This window comes from Microtus oregoni, unplaced genomic scaffold (assembly GCF_018167655.1).
Source record: "Microtus oregoni isolate MIOR12 unplaced genomic scaffold, Mior012 000043F_ref0000047, whole genome shotgun sequence".
NCBI lineage: Eukaryota > Metazoa > Chordata > Mammalia > Rodentia > Cricetidae > Microtus > Microtus oregoni.
The window spans coordinates 2,399,919-2,417,339 of NW_024543210.1; the positions used below are offsets into that span (position 1 = coordinate 2,399,919).

General features: G+C 42.4%; 1 protein-coding gene across 3 annotated transcripts in view; it reads right to left on the reverse strand.

Moving 5' to 3' along the window:
- Tecpr2 (tectonin beta-propeller repeat containing 2) overlaps window positions 1-17,421 on the reverse strand; it is a 104,822-nt gene that overhangs the window by 75,073 nt on the left and 12,328 nt on the right. The gene's annotated exons all lie outside the window — the stretch shown is intronic.

Here is a 17,421-nt window from a genome sequence, read left to right on the forward strand (position 1 = left end):
CACCACCCAGAAACATTTATTTATTTATTTATTTATTTATTTATGGCTTTTTTGAGACACAGTTTCTCTGTATAACAGCACAGGCTGTTCTGGAGCTTGATTTGTAGACTGGGATGGCCTCAAATTCATAAAGATCTGCCTGCCTCTGCCTCCCTGAGTGTTGGGACTAAAGGCATGCACCACCACCTAGCACCTTTGAACTTCTTGATCCTCCTACTTCTACCTCCAAGTGGAAGGATTACAGGAATATGCCACTTTGCTTGGTTTGATGCAGTGCCAGGGATCAAACCCAGAATTCATACATGTTAGGTAAGAACCCTACCAACTGAGTTACATCCCAGTCCTTACAGTGATCTTCATATACTGTACTATCCTTACATTCATCAGTTTCACTTTGATCATGATAAATAATTTAGTTATATATCTGCTGAGCCTGCTGATTTTAGTTTGCTAGCATTTTGTTGAGCATATCTGTAATTTGTTCACAAAGGATGGTGCTTTTATCTTTATTTATGATGATTTATGGTTTTACCTGGTATCTCTGTCAGGCTTTGTTATCAAAGTAAAGTTAGTGTGAGTTTTTTTAAGATTTATTTTTATTATTTTAATTATGTATGTTTGTACACACATGTGCATGCACTTATGAATACAGTGCCCATGGAGGACAAAGATGTCAGATCTCCTTGGAGCTGAAGCTGCAGCTGCTTGTGAATAGTCCCATATAGGTTCTGGGAACAGAACTCAGGTCTTCTGTAAGAGACATTAGTGTTACTACTCTCTAAGCAATCTCTCCTGCTCTTTTATGTATTTTTTACAGTGATTTATGTTATTAGTTGTGCCAAAAATTGACCTTTTTTGCTTTGTGTTTTCAGTATTAAGTATTGAAACAATGTTCTTGGGCATGTTAGGTAAAATTTCCACCAATAAGCTATATTCCCTCTACCTAATTAAAAAAAATTTTTTTTTTGGTTATTTTGGGACATGGTTTCTCTTCATTTTTGGAGCCTGTCCTAGAACTCTCTCTGTAGACCAGGCTGGCCTCGAACTCACAAAGATCCACCTGTCTCTGCCTCCCAAGTGCTGGGATTAAAGGTGTGTGCCACCACCGCCTGGCTTAAATATTAAATTACTAACATTTATTTATTTTGTGTGTAAAGGAGGATGTGACACAGCATGTGTAGGTTAGAGGACAATCTGTTAGAGTTGGGTCTTTTCTTCCACCATGTGGGTTCCAGACTGCACTTAAGTCATCAGGTGTGGCAACAAGTGCCTTTACTCACTGAGCCACCTTACTGTAATTCAAATGTTTACCAATTTGATGCCCCTACTAATAACAGAGGTGTACTATTTTTTCTTTTTTTAATGGAAATTTTATTTTTTTTAAGTTTATTTGATGTGGGTTGGTGTGAGGAATTCATATGAGATCCCATGGATTTGGAAGCAGACAGACATAAACCGCCATGCAGGTGCTGGGAATTGAACCCAGGTCCTCTACAAGAACAGCCAGTGCTCTTAACCACTGAGCCATCTCTCCAGCCCCACTATTTTTTTCTTTTTTTTTAATATTTATTTATTTATTATGTACAATATTCTGTCTGTGTGTATGTCTGCAGGCCAGAAGAGGGCACCAGACCTCATTACAGATGGTTGTGAGCCACCATGTGGTTGCCGGGAATTGAACTCAGGACCTTTGGAAGAGCAGGCAATGCTCTTAACCACTGAGCCATCCCTCCAGCCCCCACTATTTTTTTCTTAAAATTTATTTTACTTTTAAATTTTATGTATGTGGGTTAGGGTTAGGGTTAGGGTATGTATGTGTGTTTGCATCAGATACTAGCTCTATGGTGGTCTTGTTTGAGGGTCTTGTGATACAGGTACAACAGTACTCTGGATCCTGAAACACAAGGTGTTCCAAGAACATAACTGCTCCACAGGGCAAGGGATGAAACATAGGTATCTGCTATTATGTTAAAAACTAAAATTGACCAAATCTACCACATTTTACCATCAAGCTGTCTAGAAGTCACAAGCTAACAGACTTGAGTTTCAAATCAATTAGAAAGATTCTACACAAACAACTTCAAGCTAAAAAAAGGGAGCAATGCCTAGTGGTTTCCTACCATCCACTATTTTCCCAGAAATCACATTTTCCATTTAAAATTTTTAATCTCCAAAATAACAAAAATTTAAAGACGCCATTTCTAATGATAGAAATGCTGATTAATCATGAATAAACTGAGCCCTTATTGAGAGAGAATCAGAAGTAGTAGTACAAGATTTTAATTCCAGCATTTGAAGGCAAAAAGAGGGGATTTCTGTAAACTGGAGGCCAGCCTGGTCTACAGAGTGAGTTCCAGAATAATCAGGACTGTCTCAAAAACCCAAGGGAAAGAGAACGTGATGAAGGAGTTCTCACAAGAGGTTATTTCCCAAACAATATAAATAAACATAAAAAGAAAGGTCTGGCCAGGTGGTGGTGGCACACACCTTTAATCTCAGCACTCAGAAGGCAGAGGCAGGTGGATCTCTGTGAGTTCAAGGCCAGCCTAGTCCTGCAAGTTACAGGACAGTCAAGGCTAGGAGAGACCCTGTCTCAAAGAGAGGGGGGAGGGCGGGGAGTCTGAAGTCAGAAGAGTCCACTCCAGAGCCTACTTCAGAGCCAAGACCAACTAGATGTCTGCGTGGACAAGCACAGAGTCACTAAGAGATGATGCTTGTCCTATCTTTCCCAGGATTGCCCAGTTATTAAACAATATACCTGAAAAGAATTTCTAACTGATTTCTGGCATGTTTAGTTCTTAGATCAATATATTATTAACTAACACTGACTCAATCTTCAGGTGAGCTTATTAAATCCATGGCACAGCAAACAAATATTCAAGCTTCAAATCCTTTGTGAAATTACCTTTTATTTTGAAATTATTTATTCACAAAAATCACACGACTGTTTTCCCTTTTGGCAAACCCCTTAATTTCTGATGTAGTAATTTTTACAGTAGTTATCCTGCCAAATATGTGAGAAAACCCTCCAAATTCTAGGGACCAAGTGAAGCTATGGTTTACCAAAGTAGGTTATAGTCCTGGTTCTCTTAATAGATGAGCTATGAGACATGCACATGAAAAAGCTGCCTACAGCAGCTGGGGGTGGTACCCGACAGCTCATTTTCATTTTGTTCTTTACAGCCTTCAGGATATTTTCATGGGCTATAAATAAATCCAATGCCAGATGGTGATGCAGGTTAACAAATCCAGATCTTAAGCAATAGGGAACAGAGGGAGCCTTTGAAGATGCTTGATCTTGCTAGTGTTATCAGTCAGGTCTGTCTTAAGCATGATTAGAAGCAGGCAGGCGGAACAAGGGAGTGGGGCTACACAGGAAGACCAGCTTAAGTCTGCTGCAGTAGTTCAGGCCAAAGTTAGCAAGAGTTGCTGGGTGGTGGTGGTGCATGCCTTTAATCCCAGCACTCTGAGAGGCAGAGGCAGGCGGATCCCTGTGAGTATAAGGCCAGCCTGGTCTACAGAATGAAACCCCGTCTCAAGTCCCCTTCCCCAGCAAAAGAAACAAAGTTAGCAAATTAGCAAGTGTCAAGTCGAGCAAAGCACAGTTAATGAAATGGGTTCCCCAGGCAGTAGAGCCACAATGCTGACAAACTCCATCATTATCTTTGGGAATGGTGATAACAACACAACAGTGTAGCAACTCCTTTTTTTTTTTTTAATATTTATTTATTATGTATACAATAGTCTGTCTGTGTGTATGCCTTCAGGCCAGAAGAGGGCACTAGACCCCATTACAGATGGTTATGAGCCACCATGTGGTTGCTGGGAATTGAACTCAGGACCTTTAGAAGAGCAGGCAATGCTCTTAACCTCTGAGCCATCTCTCCAGCCCCCTAGCAACTTCTTTTTTAAGGCAGTGTCTCTCTACATAGTTCTGGGTAGCCTGGAACTCATACTCACTATGTAGACCAGGCTGGCCTCAAACTCGCAGAGCTCCATCTGTCTCTGTCTCCTGAGTAATGGGTTTAAAGGCATGTGCCAACCTTTTTTATTGACTGTGATAGGTACCTTGCTAAGCACTGTACCTGCATTGCTGAATCTACAGTCAACCATGAAGGGAGATGCTATCGCTGTCTTTGTGTTATAATGAGGGGCTGAGCTCCAAGAAGCTGCATGACTTGTCAAAGGCAGTCAGAATCAAGTCAGGGTCCACAAGCAAGTATGACTGTCTCTAGAATCTGCTAGGCTCTGGGCTCTGGGCCTTCTCTGAGTAAAGTCAAAGATCTTGCTGATAGATAGTCTGTTAGGGGTGTGAAGAGGAAAGAGGATAAAAGGAATTCTATTATCTGGTGACACCAGAAAAATTCACTGACACTGCTTCTAAGGTAGAAGGTGACATAATACGTTTTGGATATACAAATTCTTACTGAAAGAACATTTTCCCTAAGAATATTTAAGTAGAAAAACCACAGTACACAGGGAAGCTAAGTAGCTTGTTAGAGATCGTGTTTGCCATAGCACAAACTTAGAACAGTTTATAATTTTTCTGAATAGTTTCAAAATAAAAATAATCATTCAGTCTCCACTGCAGTATGTATACATGTGTTTTCTAATAAGCCTATTGCTAAGCTTGATTTAATATTAATTGAACATTAATAAATGTCATAGTTTCTAAGAACCAAATTGAAAGACCCCAGCTTAGCTGCTGCAACGCCATTTTGCAAGGCTTTCACACAAACAAGTATAAGTTCAAGGTAAAGTCGGTATTCCTAGGCTGCCAAACAGGATATCTGTGGTCAGACATCAGGCCTAGGAGGGGAATGAAAAGTTCTGGGAAAAACTACATGTGCCCTAGATAGAGCCAAGTCAGCTATTATCAGACCTTCATGTCCCCGAGGAACTTGTCCCCAAGTGAACCCATCGCCTCATTCGAACTGACCAATGGGATCCCTGTAACCATGCATCTGCTTCTGTATGCCTGCTTCTGCCACCCGTTTCCATATAAAAGACCCCCTGCCCAGCCTGAGGGCCACAAGTCTTTCAAATAGACTCTGACACCCACAGGTACCTGTGCACTTCTCAATAAAAAAAAAAAAAAAAAAAAAAAAAACCTCTTGCTGTTGCAGCCAGTGGTCTTGGACTGTCCCTTGGGTTTAGGGGTCTCCTCAGTCCTCTCTGAGGGTCTTTCAAAATTACCCCAAGAATCAGACTACCAGCACTCAACCATGGTTTAGACAGAAACAGACTACGAGGCTTCAACCTCACACAGTACAAGCAAGCACACCTGGAGATACTAAGACAGAAAAGAAAAGAGCCCTTTGAAATGTACTGCTGCATTTTCACAAAAGTAAGGAAAATCTGCAGCACCAAAAATAAAGACAATGCAGCCAAAGCAGGCAGAAAGCAGCGCTGAAGCCACAAATGCCCTGGGACTGCCTTCCCAGCTGCTAGCTGCCACCCAGAGCCTTGAGATCTCAGCTAAGGAGAGCTGAGGAGAATAGACTCCAAGTGAGACACAGAGAGAAGCTGGGATGTACAACCTCTGCAAGAGCTGTAACTCCCAGGATCTCACCCTAAGAGTACGCCAGATCACTCGGCTGGCAAATGAACTCCAAAGGGGTATGTCTTCTCCCAGGCACTGACTGGAATGAATGAATGAATGAATGAAAGGATGGTGCTCAGTAGTAAAGTACATGCACAAGGCCCTGGTATAAGGGAGAAGAGGAGGAGCTGCTGTGGACTATGTTCATTGGTTAATAAAAAGCTATCAGGCCAGTTGCAAGAAGTTAGGCGGAAAAGCCAAACAGAATGATGGGAGGAAGGAGAGCAGAGTCAGGGGAGTTAAAGAAGATGCCAGGCAGCCAGCAAGCAGGACATGTAAAAAGTGAGATAATGGGGCTGGAGAGATGGCTCAGCAGTTAAGAGCACTGCCTACGGTTTCAGAGGTCCTGAGTTCAATTCCCAGCAACCACATGGTGGCTCACAACCATCTGTAGGAAGACCTGGTGCCCTCTTCTAACCTTCAGAACACTGTATACATAATGAATAAATCAATCAGCCGGGCGATGGTGGCGCACGCCTTTAATCCCAGCACTTGGGAGGCAGAGGCAGGCGGATCTCTGTGAGTTCGAGACCAGCCTGGTCTACAGAGCTAGTTCCAGGACAGGCTCCAAAGTCACAGAGAAACCCTGTCTCAAAAAACCAAAAACCAAAACAAAACAAAACAAAAACAAAAACAATGAATAAATCAATCTTAAGAAAAGTGAGATAGGGGGCTGGAGAGATGGCTCAGTGGTTAAGAGCATTGCCTGTTCTTCCAAAGGTCCTGAGTTCAATTCCCAGAAACCACATGGTGGCTCACAACCATCTGTAAAGAGGTCTGCTGCCCTCTTCTGGCCTGCAGGCATGCACACAGACAGAATATTGTATGCATAATAAATAAATAAATAAATATTAAAAAAAAAAGAAAAGTGAGATAACAAGCCACAAACCTTGTAGCAAAGCATAAATATCAATATGGGTTTATTTAAATATAAGAGTTAGTTAGTAATAAGCCTAAACTATTGGCTGAGCATTTATAATTTATATTAAGCCTCTGAATCAGTTATTTGGACCGGGCAGTAGGAGCAGGAAACATCCAATTACAAGCAGTAACAATAATAATCTGCTCCATTCAGCATCAAGCACTGAGTTTTTCTCTCACTTTAAAGATGCTACAGCCAGACAATTAATCTGAAGAGAGCCTGTGTTGTAATCTCACTTGCAGAGGCAAATAAACCCATCTGTAGAGAAGTCTGGATTCTCATACTTTTCTATCAAATAGATCGAGTATGAGAGGGAGGTCATAGGAGAATATGGTCAGGCCTGACAGGTACAGAAAGACATATAGGTAATGTTGCTGCTCTGGATGACAGTCAGTCAAACAACACAAAATGCTTTGATATGATATTCTTCTTGGCTGTTACTGACCCTATGTTACCCAGGCTGGTCTCATTCTTTTCGAGATAGGGTTTCTCTGTGTAGCCCTGGCTGTATCACAAGTGTTGGGATTACAGAGTGTACCACCACACTCAGTTAAAATTCTGTTTTCATGTGTGAATATGAAATGTGATCTTGCATATACGACACATTGGGAAGACATTGTCATCAGCATCTCCGTAGCTCTGATGTACCTCTCTCTGACTACATATCCATCTCACCAAAACCCTGCTTTCAAAATGGGATTAAGTCTTCCCTTGTTTTTAATTATAGCTTTTCCTAAAGTATATGCCCCCTTGAGCACTGGAGTGGATCATTCCTATTGGTGATTTAGCACATGAAGGTCTGGCCCTAACCTTCATCTTTTTGGTGTCTGCTGTTCATCAGCCAAGGAGACTGACTAATGACGATATTTGAGAGATTAAAGATTAAGTAAAAAAGCCACCTTGTTATTTTATAATAAATGAATGGCTATGCAAAGAATGCCCAGAGGAGTGACCTACGTATTCTACCCCCACAGTCTATCAACAAGTTCTGTGGAATACTTGGCAAGAAGGGAACAATTTCTGATCAAACATCACGCTCACAGACCACAAGGGTTCCACCATGAGAGCTGCTTGAAGCACAGACCTTGAATAGAGCTGTCCCTCTGTGGACACAGCAGACAGTCCCTTCCTTCTGTCATTCTCTTTTCTAGTATAAAAGCAGTCCTTGCTTATTTGGGATGTGTATCTGTGCACACACGCTGTGTACGCTGGGTACAGGTGAGAGGATAACTTGCAGGAATAGGTTTTCTTCTTCCTCTATGTGGGTCCTCCAGATTGAACTCAGGTCACAGGTCCTTACCCATCAAGTCACCTTGCTGTTTCTTTCAGATAACTCTGGCCTTCTGTGATCTAATCTATTGTGTGTTAAATCTCCTGCCTCCCTTATTCTCAACTTCCTATACCACATATTGCTGTCTTCTGACTAGCAATAAAACCTCCTGAAACAGAAATCTAGTAATAAAAAATGTGAAGACTGGGAAGATGCAAATTGGCAACTCCCAGTACTCAGGAGATTGAGCCAAGAGGACTGCCATGAGTTCAAGGCCAGCCTGAACAATAAAGTGAGACTGTCTCAAAAGGAAACAAAGCTGTTAAGGAAGATTTGATTTGAAAGGTGCCTGGACTGGCTTTCTGGGCCTACACCAAAGCATCAGGCTGGCTCCACCCACCTTCTCAGGCACCTTGGCAGGCTGCTTTTCCTTTATATGTGGACAAAACCACATCAGGAGAAAGCGCTCTTTGTGAGCTGGCTCATGGGAACCATGAAGTCTGACAAAGCTTTCATTATGAGCATCTTGTGGTGAGCCAAAGCTTAAACTTCAGCAGAACCTGCTAGCATATCAAATACCTGGTATGTGCAAAATATTCTGACATAGTTAAGAAGGCCAAATAAGATAGAGTTTCATAAAATTTGCCTTTTTCCTTCTTCACTAACAAAGAGCAACTGTTAAGAGTTCTCACACAACCTTGCTGCCTCCTCTGGCAACTTCCTTAACTCACAATGAAGTAAGGAGTGATACTGGCTGAAGGGGAAGCACAGGCCTGAAGCTCAGAGAGCCTAAACAACAGGATGAGGCAAATGACTCAGGAAGGGGGACACCTAGATTGCCAGCACACAACCCCAATACTTAAAATGCTGACAAAATCACCATGTGAAGTGAAGCAGGATCCAAACTCATTTTCCTTCTATGTCCATATTCAATGCTGGAGGCCATTTATCAGAAAACATCCTGCAGTACAGCTTGCCCAGTCCCAGCTCCAGCCCAATTCAAACTCAAAAAGTGGAACCAACAGTGGTCTCAAATAGTTTAGACAAGTGATCCTCAGCCTATACACAGCTACAATGGCTCCAGTGTCCAAATACACTGTGGCTGTCTCCCCTTGGCTCTGTGCCTTGTTTGTACTAATGCCACACTGCCTTAGCTACTGAAGTTTTGTAATTTGTTTCCAATGAGCTCATTGTCTCACATCTCGTTCTTTTGAACTACTATACTGGCTATTTTACTTGTTACAATTTCATCTACACTTTAAAATCAGTTTGTTAATTTCCATGAAAAACAAATGTGTGGGGGTGCCAAGAACATGGCTCAATTTGGTAGAGTACTTGCTTGGCACACATAAAGTCCTGGGTTTGACCTCCCCCCCCCCACTACATAAACCAAGTATGGTAACATACATCTGTAATCCCAGCACTTGGGGGGCACAGGAAGAAAGACCAGGAGTTAAAAGATATCCTTGACTATACAGTGAATGCATACAAGATCCTCTCTGAAAAAGAAAAATAACAACAACAAAAGTCCTCACATGCACACACAGACATAAATTTGGAATTAAACTGAACTAGGGGAATGAAGAACTATTATGTGGTTGGAATGGAAAGACTTTAAGATGTTAGAGGTTAATAGTGCACTGGCTACTCTTCTGGAGAACCTGGGATCAGTACCCAGTACCCACAAGACAGCTCACAATCATCTGTGATTCCAGTTCCAAGAAATCCAAAATGAGGGTGTGCCAAGACAGATAGCCCAGGCTGGCCTGGAACGTATTACATAGCACACAATGGCTTTAAACAGATCGATCTTCTGCCTCAGACTCCTAAATAAGGAGACAGGAGCCATTATCAAAAATTTTTGAAAATTAAATTCCTAGCTGTAGCACAATTAATAATAATAATAAAAAAGAGAGACAGAAATTGGGGTCCAACCTGAAGGTCAGAAAAGCAAAACAGCCAGCCATTGACTCTTACTTCTACCTCAGTCTAAAATGGCGATTGTGCCTCCAGGAATCTCAGAATGAGACTGTGTATGTGAGCTGTCTTCTCCTGTCTTATATTCTTCTGTAGGGCTGGAATTAAAGGTGTGCACCACCTTGATTTCTATAGCAAACTAGTGTGGCTACTGGGATTAGAGGTGTGTGTCACCACTGCCTGGTCTGTAAGACTGATCAGTGCTGCTGTTTCACTCTCTGAACTTCAGGCAAGCTTTATTTATTAAAATACAAATGAAATATCACTACACCTAGCCATAAATGAATTGGAACAACCCATGGTAAGGACACGTGAGGGCCTCCATGTTACAATGATACCAACACATCAATTAGCAGACATCATAGGCCTCTAATCACCAGATCCAGGAGTTACTTTCATAGGGAATGGCAAAGGAAGACATTAAACAAACACACCTTTAGCTGCATGGAGAGACAAATTTCTGCATCACTTTAGAAACTATACCAGATTGAACTGAATGAAACATTCATCACTTTCTGAACCCTGACTCTTTGGACTGAAAAACAGAATGGACATGACCAGGCTCAGGGGCTTTACAATCCTCCTGCTAGAATGGACCACTACAGGAGGATCAACATACTGTGTTGGGCATGCTCATGAAATGTTTGTTAAGTGTCATGTTCTCAGCTGGATGTTCCTTGGACTTCCTGCTAATTGCTACCACACCTCTTGACACCGTTAGCCCCTTGACCGGTTTGTTCTGCTTCATTTGCTTGATATTTTACTTAGCTTACTTCTCTTATTTTTCTGGTCTTTTCTTTAGACTTGTAGCTCCACAAAGGCAGAGACTGCCCACAGTGTGTTTTACACAATCGAGGACCTGGCATGAGAGAGAATACTGACTCCAAAGATAGCTGCTGACTCAATTTGCTGGGAGAATAAGCATGGAGACATTGTGAAACTGAAAGCTAGGAACCCCCCTTGGGTATCAAACCATAGAGGAACCTGAAGGAGAGGCCAAGAAATTACAAGCTGAAGACTAAGCAAAGAGACATCATGTATTTAGCTTCAAATCAGACAGTTGGAAACTCTAGTCCATCATCATCATACTTTTGGACAATAAGAAAGAAGAAATTCTTGTGTTTCCATCTGCCCCCTCCCACCACCTGGGGATGGGGAGCTGGTGGTGGAATTCCAAAGATACTACTCACAAAAGCACATACTAGCTATATTTACCACATTAAAGGTCTGCTTCCTTCTTTAGGACATAACTTCATTTTAAAAGATGCCATTTGGCTGGACAGTGTTGGTGCATGCCTTTAATCCTAGCACTCAGGAGGCAAAGACAGGCAGATCTCTGAGTTCGAGGCCAGCCTGGTCTACACAGCAAATTCCAAGACAGCCAGAGCTACACAAAGAAACCCTGTCTTGAAAAAAACGAAACAAAAAAGATGCTATTTCAAGGGATTGAGGAGATGACTCAGTGATTAAGAATGCTTAAGCTTGGGGATCTGAGTTCAACTCCCTAGCACCCAAGTTAAAAAAAAAAAAAAAGACAGGAATGTGTGTATATGACTATAACCCCAGCCCTGAAGTGCTGAGATAGATGGATCCTGGGACCTCAATGGTCAGCTAGCCTATGCAACATGGCCAGTTTCTGGTTCAGTAAAAGACTCTGTTTCAAGGCAACAAAGCAAAGAGAGACAGAGGAAGATGATTGATGCTCTTTTTGGCCCCCATATACATGTTCTTTATCCAATCTAGGTGATTACCAGGGATGGTGTGTATGTGTGTATTCATCAAGCTGTACACTTTATATAATTATGTTTCCACAAAACAGCAAAACAGTGCAGTCTAACTTAAACTTGTGGTGGAACATTTTATCACTCACAATCTTGGTGAATGCCCCAGGTGTATTTGAAGAGTACGCACCCAGGTGGGATGGTGGCAGGCTAATCTCTGAGTTCAAGGACAGCCTGGTCTACTAGTAAATTCCAGACTAGCCAAGTCCACAGAATGAGACTGATACCCTGCCTTTTATGTTTTTTTTAAAATGTGTATTCAGCTCTATAGATGTCAATTTAGATGAAGCTGGCTGACGGTGAGTCCTCAATTCTTCTATATTCTTGTTTTCCTAGTTTCTACTTTTATTACTGAGAGACTCCAAGTTTCTTATAAATACTGACTTGTTTTAGCCTTCATGTATGATGAAGCTCTGTCATTAGAGACTGACACACTTAGACTCCTATGTCTTCTTTGTGAACCACTGTCATTATGTAACATCCCTTTTTATCCTGTAACCTCCTTGCTTAGAAAACAGTCTTGATATTAACACATCTACTCTAACTTTCTATTGATCAGTATTTACATACATGGTGTATCGTTTTACTTTGTTGTTGGTGGTGTTGTTGAATCAAGTTCTAACACAGCCCAGGCAAGCCTGGGACTCACTAAGCAGACAAACTGCCCTTGAATTCTGGTCCTGCTGTGCTGAATTATAGGCTTTCTCACCGTCACCACGCCCAGCTTCCATGGCTTTCCCCATGCCTTTTTTAAAACAGGGTGTATAACTCTGGCTGAACTGGAACTTACTATATCCTCTTCTATTGCCCTCTGTCTCAGTTAGGGTTTATATTGCTGTGATAAAACACTATGCCCAAAAGCATGGGGAAAGGGAGGAGATTTATTTCAGCTTACTTGTCCCTATTACAGTCAATCATGAAGGAAGCCAGGGCAGGTGAACAAGGCAGGAACTTGGAGACAGGAGCTGATGCAGAAGCCATAGACATCAGTGCATCTATGCTTCCTGGCTTGTTCCTCATGACGGCGTGCTCAGTCTACTGTCTTATGGCACCCAGGACTACTAGCCAATGGGTAGCAAAGACTACAGTGAGATGGAATCTTCATCAGTCATCAATCAAGAGATGCACCATGCCAGATAGTTGTGAAGCAGAGGCAGGTGGAGCTCAGAGCTTGAGGCAAGCCTGGTGTACAGAGCTAGTTCTAGGACAGCCTACACAGAAAAACCCTGTCCTGAAAAACCAAAGCAGGGGAGGGGAGTGCTTACCCTAGTGGGTACATTGCTCAGTTGAAGTTCCGTCTTTCAAAAGAACTCTAGCTTGTATGAAGTTGACATGAACCTAACCAGTACACTCTTTAACCTATTTTCTTTTCTTTTCTTTTTTTTTTTTAACAATTTTTACTTTAACTTTATTTTATGTGCATTTGGTGTGAAGATGTGAGATCCTGAGGAAGTGGAGTTACAGGCAGTTGTGAGCTGCCATGTGGGTGCTGAGAATTGAATCCAGGTCTCTGGATAAGCAGCCGGTGCTCTTAACGGATGAGCCATCTCTCCAGCTCCTTTAACTCATTTTCTAAGACAGGATCTCTAGCTGAACTTGGAGCTCACCTTTTCAGCTAGACTGTCTGGCTGGTCCACAAGCTCTCAGAATCCCTCTGTGTAGTGTTGTAGATCCGAATTTGAATCTTCCTGCTTTGTGCAGCAAGTACTTCCCCAACTAGGCTATCATCCCAGCCCTATCCTGTTACTTTTAACTTACTTTGTATCATTGCATTTTAATTGAATTTCTGCCTAGTGCTATATTTATTTCACTCTTTCTGTTTGAGTATGGTACAGTATGTATGTGTTGTACTGTGCATGGTGTATGTACCTGTTAGTGTTGATGTGTACATGTGGGTACACATGAGTATGTGTGTGCATGCATGTAGAGCCTCAGAGGTTGATGTGGGTGTCTTTCTTCAATTGTTTTAAAAATTGCTTTACATTTACTTGTTTATTTTGTGTGTGTGAATAAGCACATCCTATGTACACATGTAGAGGTCTAAGGACAAACTGTAGAAACTGGTTCTCTCCTTCCACTACACGGGTTCCAACCAGCAAGTGCCTTTACCTGAGGATCATACTCCCAGTTCATCATCTTTGTTTTCAGCAGGGTCTCTCACTGAAACTGAACCTCTGGCTGGCCATGAGCTTCAGGGATCAAACACACACACACACACACACCACAAAGTAACAGGCACATGCTTCTATGCCTTGCCTTCATCTTTTTGTGAATTTGCTCTGACAATTTCTGTCTTTTAGATATATTTGAATCATTTGCACTTAAATACTTGTATATGTAGTAAATAAATATGCATATTTAACCCAGGGGGTGCAAAGGCTTGTACTTGCTAAGCATGTGCTCTACCACACTGAGCTGCATCCCTAACTCACATATACTTTTCACCTCTGCAAACAGAATATATGATCCTTAGCACCATATCCCACTGATGTTATAACTGTCTTTCATATGACTATATCTACACACATCGATTTCAACTGTCAAATATATCTTAAAGAACTCAATATAGAAAAAATAACCTATTTTATTTCCTTAAGAATTTACTCTAGGGGCTGGAGAGATGGCTCAGAGGTTAAGAGCACTGCCTGCTTTTCCAAAGGTCCTGAGTTCAATTCCCAGCAACCACATGGTGGCTCACAACCATCTGTAATGAGGTCTGGTGCCCTCTGCTGGCCTGCAGGCATACACGCAGACAGAATACTGTATACTTAATAAATAAATAAATATTAAAAAAAAAAGAATTTACTCTAACTGTTCTTTCATTCCTGATGCTGTTCCCTCTGAAGGATTTCCTTAAACAATAACTTCAGAGCAGATATTGAAAATTAATATTCTGTTTTTCTTTAACTAAGAAAACTTTGCTTCCCATCCCTTCTTTTCTTTCTCTTCTATTTGTTTAATTATTTGTTGTATAAAACTCTGGCAGGTCTGAACTGCTGTGTAGAACTGGCTGGCCTCACTCACAATCTCAGGAGGCTACCTCAGCCTCCTGAAAGCTAGGATCACAGGTTTTTACATTGGTTTTTCTGAGAGAGGGTCTCACTCAGTAGTCCAGGTTAACCTTAAAATCACAGCAATCTGCCTGTCTAGCCTGTCAAGTACTAGGATTCCAGGTGTGAGCTATGACACCCAGATATCTCTTGTTTATAACAGACATTTCGAGGCTAGGAAATTCTTGAAAGTTTTGTTTAAGAGAGGTCTTGCTGTGTTGTTTGGGGACTCAAGTGATCCTGTTACCACAGGTTCTCACGTAGCTGAGACAAGTGTGTGCTACCATTCTCAGCCGGGTAGTTCTTTCAGAATATATGCTACTGTCTTCTGATTTCTAAGGGAAATGTACAGTCATTCAAATCACCACCCCCTACAGGTAATAGGCTACTTTTTCTAGTTATCTTTAAGAGTTTTGTTTTTGTTTGTTTGTTCTGTTTGAGACGGGGACTCTCTAATAGGCCTGGTTATCCTGGAACTCGCTCTGTAGAACAGGTTGCCCTTGAACTCACAGAGATCCACTTGCCTTTGTCACACCAGTGCTAGGATTAACTACATGCGGTGCCACCATGTGCAGCCTAAGAGTTTTTCTTATCCTTAGCAGTTTAAGCTCTATGTCTCTGTCAGTAACTTCAGTTTATTTTGCTAGGGTTCATCTTTCATTCATAACTCTTCTTTGTTAACTGTTTGAAGATTTGAGAAATTTTTGATATATTAAATCTGTAATTATAGTTTAAATATTAAATATGATTATCTTCAATGTTTGGGGGACTTGAGCAGTCGAATCTGTGAAATATTATCCACCAAATAAATAAATAAGTAAATAGCAATGGGAAATGGGCATGGTGGTGCTTGCCAACAATCCCAGAACTTAAGAGGCCAACGTAGGAGGATCACAAGCTTGAGGCTAGTTTAAGCTACATGGTGAATTCCAGGCTAGTTTGGGCTACATCAGGATGGTATATTGAACCGCCTACCTAACTAACTAAAAACAACAAGAGCAACAGTTTTTCTTTTTAAGTTATATAATGCATATGTGTATAAGCGTTTTGCTTATATATACATATGTGTACCACATGCATGGCTGGTGCTCTTGGGAGTTCAGAAGATTCCCTGGAACTAGAATTAGGGATGGTTGTGCGTCACTATGAGGGTGCTGGAAACCGAACCCAGGTCCTCTACAAAAGGCCTTAACTGCTGGGCCATCTCTCTAGCCTCTACAATAGTTTTGTTGCTATTGTTGTTTTCAGTACTGAGGACTGAACCCAGAGGCTTGTATGAATCTAGGCAAGCATGCCACTGCTAAGCTACATTAGTTCAAACTACAGAGTCTGCCAAGTTCAAATGCCAGTGTCACCACTTACTATCATTATCAACCAGGCATAACTTAGGGCACCTGGAATCTTAACTCAGAATAAGTCATAAGGTCATGGGTTCCAGAGCTATATGTTGTGCTTTCCTGTCGCTTTATGGGACAAGCCACGCCCACTCCCATTACCTCTGACCTGGCCACCGCCACCTTGGGCCCTTCCTTTTCTGCTTCCTTGACATGCCTGCTTTTCATTATAAGGAAGACCTGGGAATGTTAGGGTTTTGGTCCCTTTAAGAGACAAGCCACACCCATTCCCCTCCCCATCCCCTGAGGCAGGCTGATCTTCAGCTTCTGGCCTGAGCTCGCTCTCTTTTCCATCTTCCTCTCAGAGAGGCAGCTTCGCTTCTGCCTCTCTCCCCACTTCTCTGCTCCCCCCCCTTCTCTGTTTCTTTCTCCTCTTCTCTCTCTCTCTCTCTCTCTCTCTCTCCCTCTCTCTGTCCCCCCCTTCACCCTTCCTCCTCCATAACCCCCTGAATAAACATTCAACCTCACCCTGCATGTTGTGTCTATCCATGTTTCTGTCTTCTGCCTGCCCACCCGCCATGTGTCTCCCTGCCTGGGACCAGCCATTGCTCAGGGACCAGCAGCTGTCTCTGCCTGGGGCCCACTGCCTGCTGCCACATGGCCCGCCACCACTGCTCTGGGACCAGCAGCTGTCTCTGCCTGGGACTGGCTGCTCCCAGGGCCCGCTGTCTGGCGCCACATGGCCTGCCGCCACCGCTCAGGCCACCACTCTGGGACCGGCAGCCATTTCTGCCCGGGACTGGCTGCTCCCAGGGCCCGCTGCCTGCTACCACATGGCCCGCTACCACCATTTGGGACCTACAGCATTTCTGCTGCCTACAGCCGCGGGGATCTTGCAGCATTTTTAAAAAAAGAACAACACTATATACATAGTTTTTGTTTTGTGGGGTTTTTTGTTTGTTTGTTTTGTTTTTCAAGACAGGAATCCTTTGTATAACCCTGGCTGTCCTAGAACTAACTCTATAGATCAAGCTGGCCTCTGCATCCTGGATGCTGGGGTAAAAGGCATGTGGTACCACCTCCCAGCTTGTTTTTATTTTTAAGACTAAAGCTATGTACTTGGTAAGGTACAGAAGCTCACTAAAGGGTGACAGCTGTACCAGGCCATTCACATACCCATACAGCACTCAGAAATTCTTGAGTCAACATATGAGAATCAGGAGCTCTGTGTATAGAAGTCACTTTATTTAAGATGTGTATAGTCTGGGACTATGTCAATGATTACCGTAAATCTTTTGTAGAATAATCTCAAGAGAGTAGAATTTAAGTTAGATACTGAGTGTGGGACCCTCACCCCTTATTCTCAAAGGGGCGAGAAGAAATTTCCTAGCAGAATGTTTTCCCAGGAAGATAGTGGCCTTCCCCACTCCTACCCGGGAGATTCCAAGCACAATGTCACTTAGCCCAGCCAGCCTGTCACCTGGT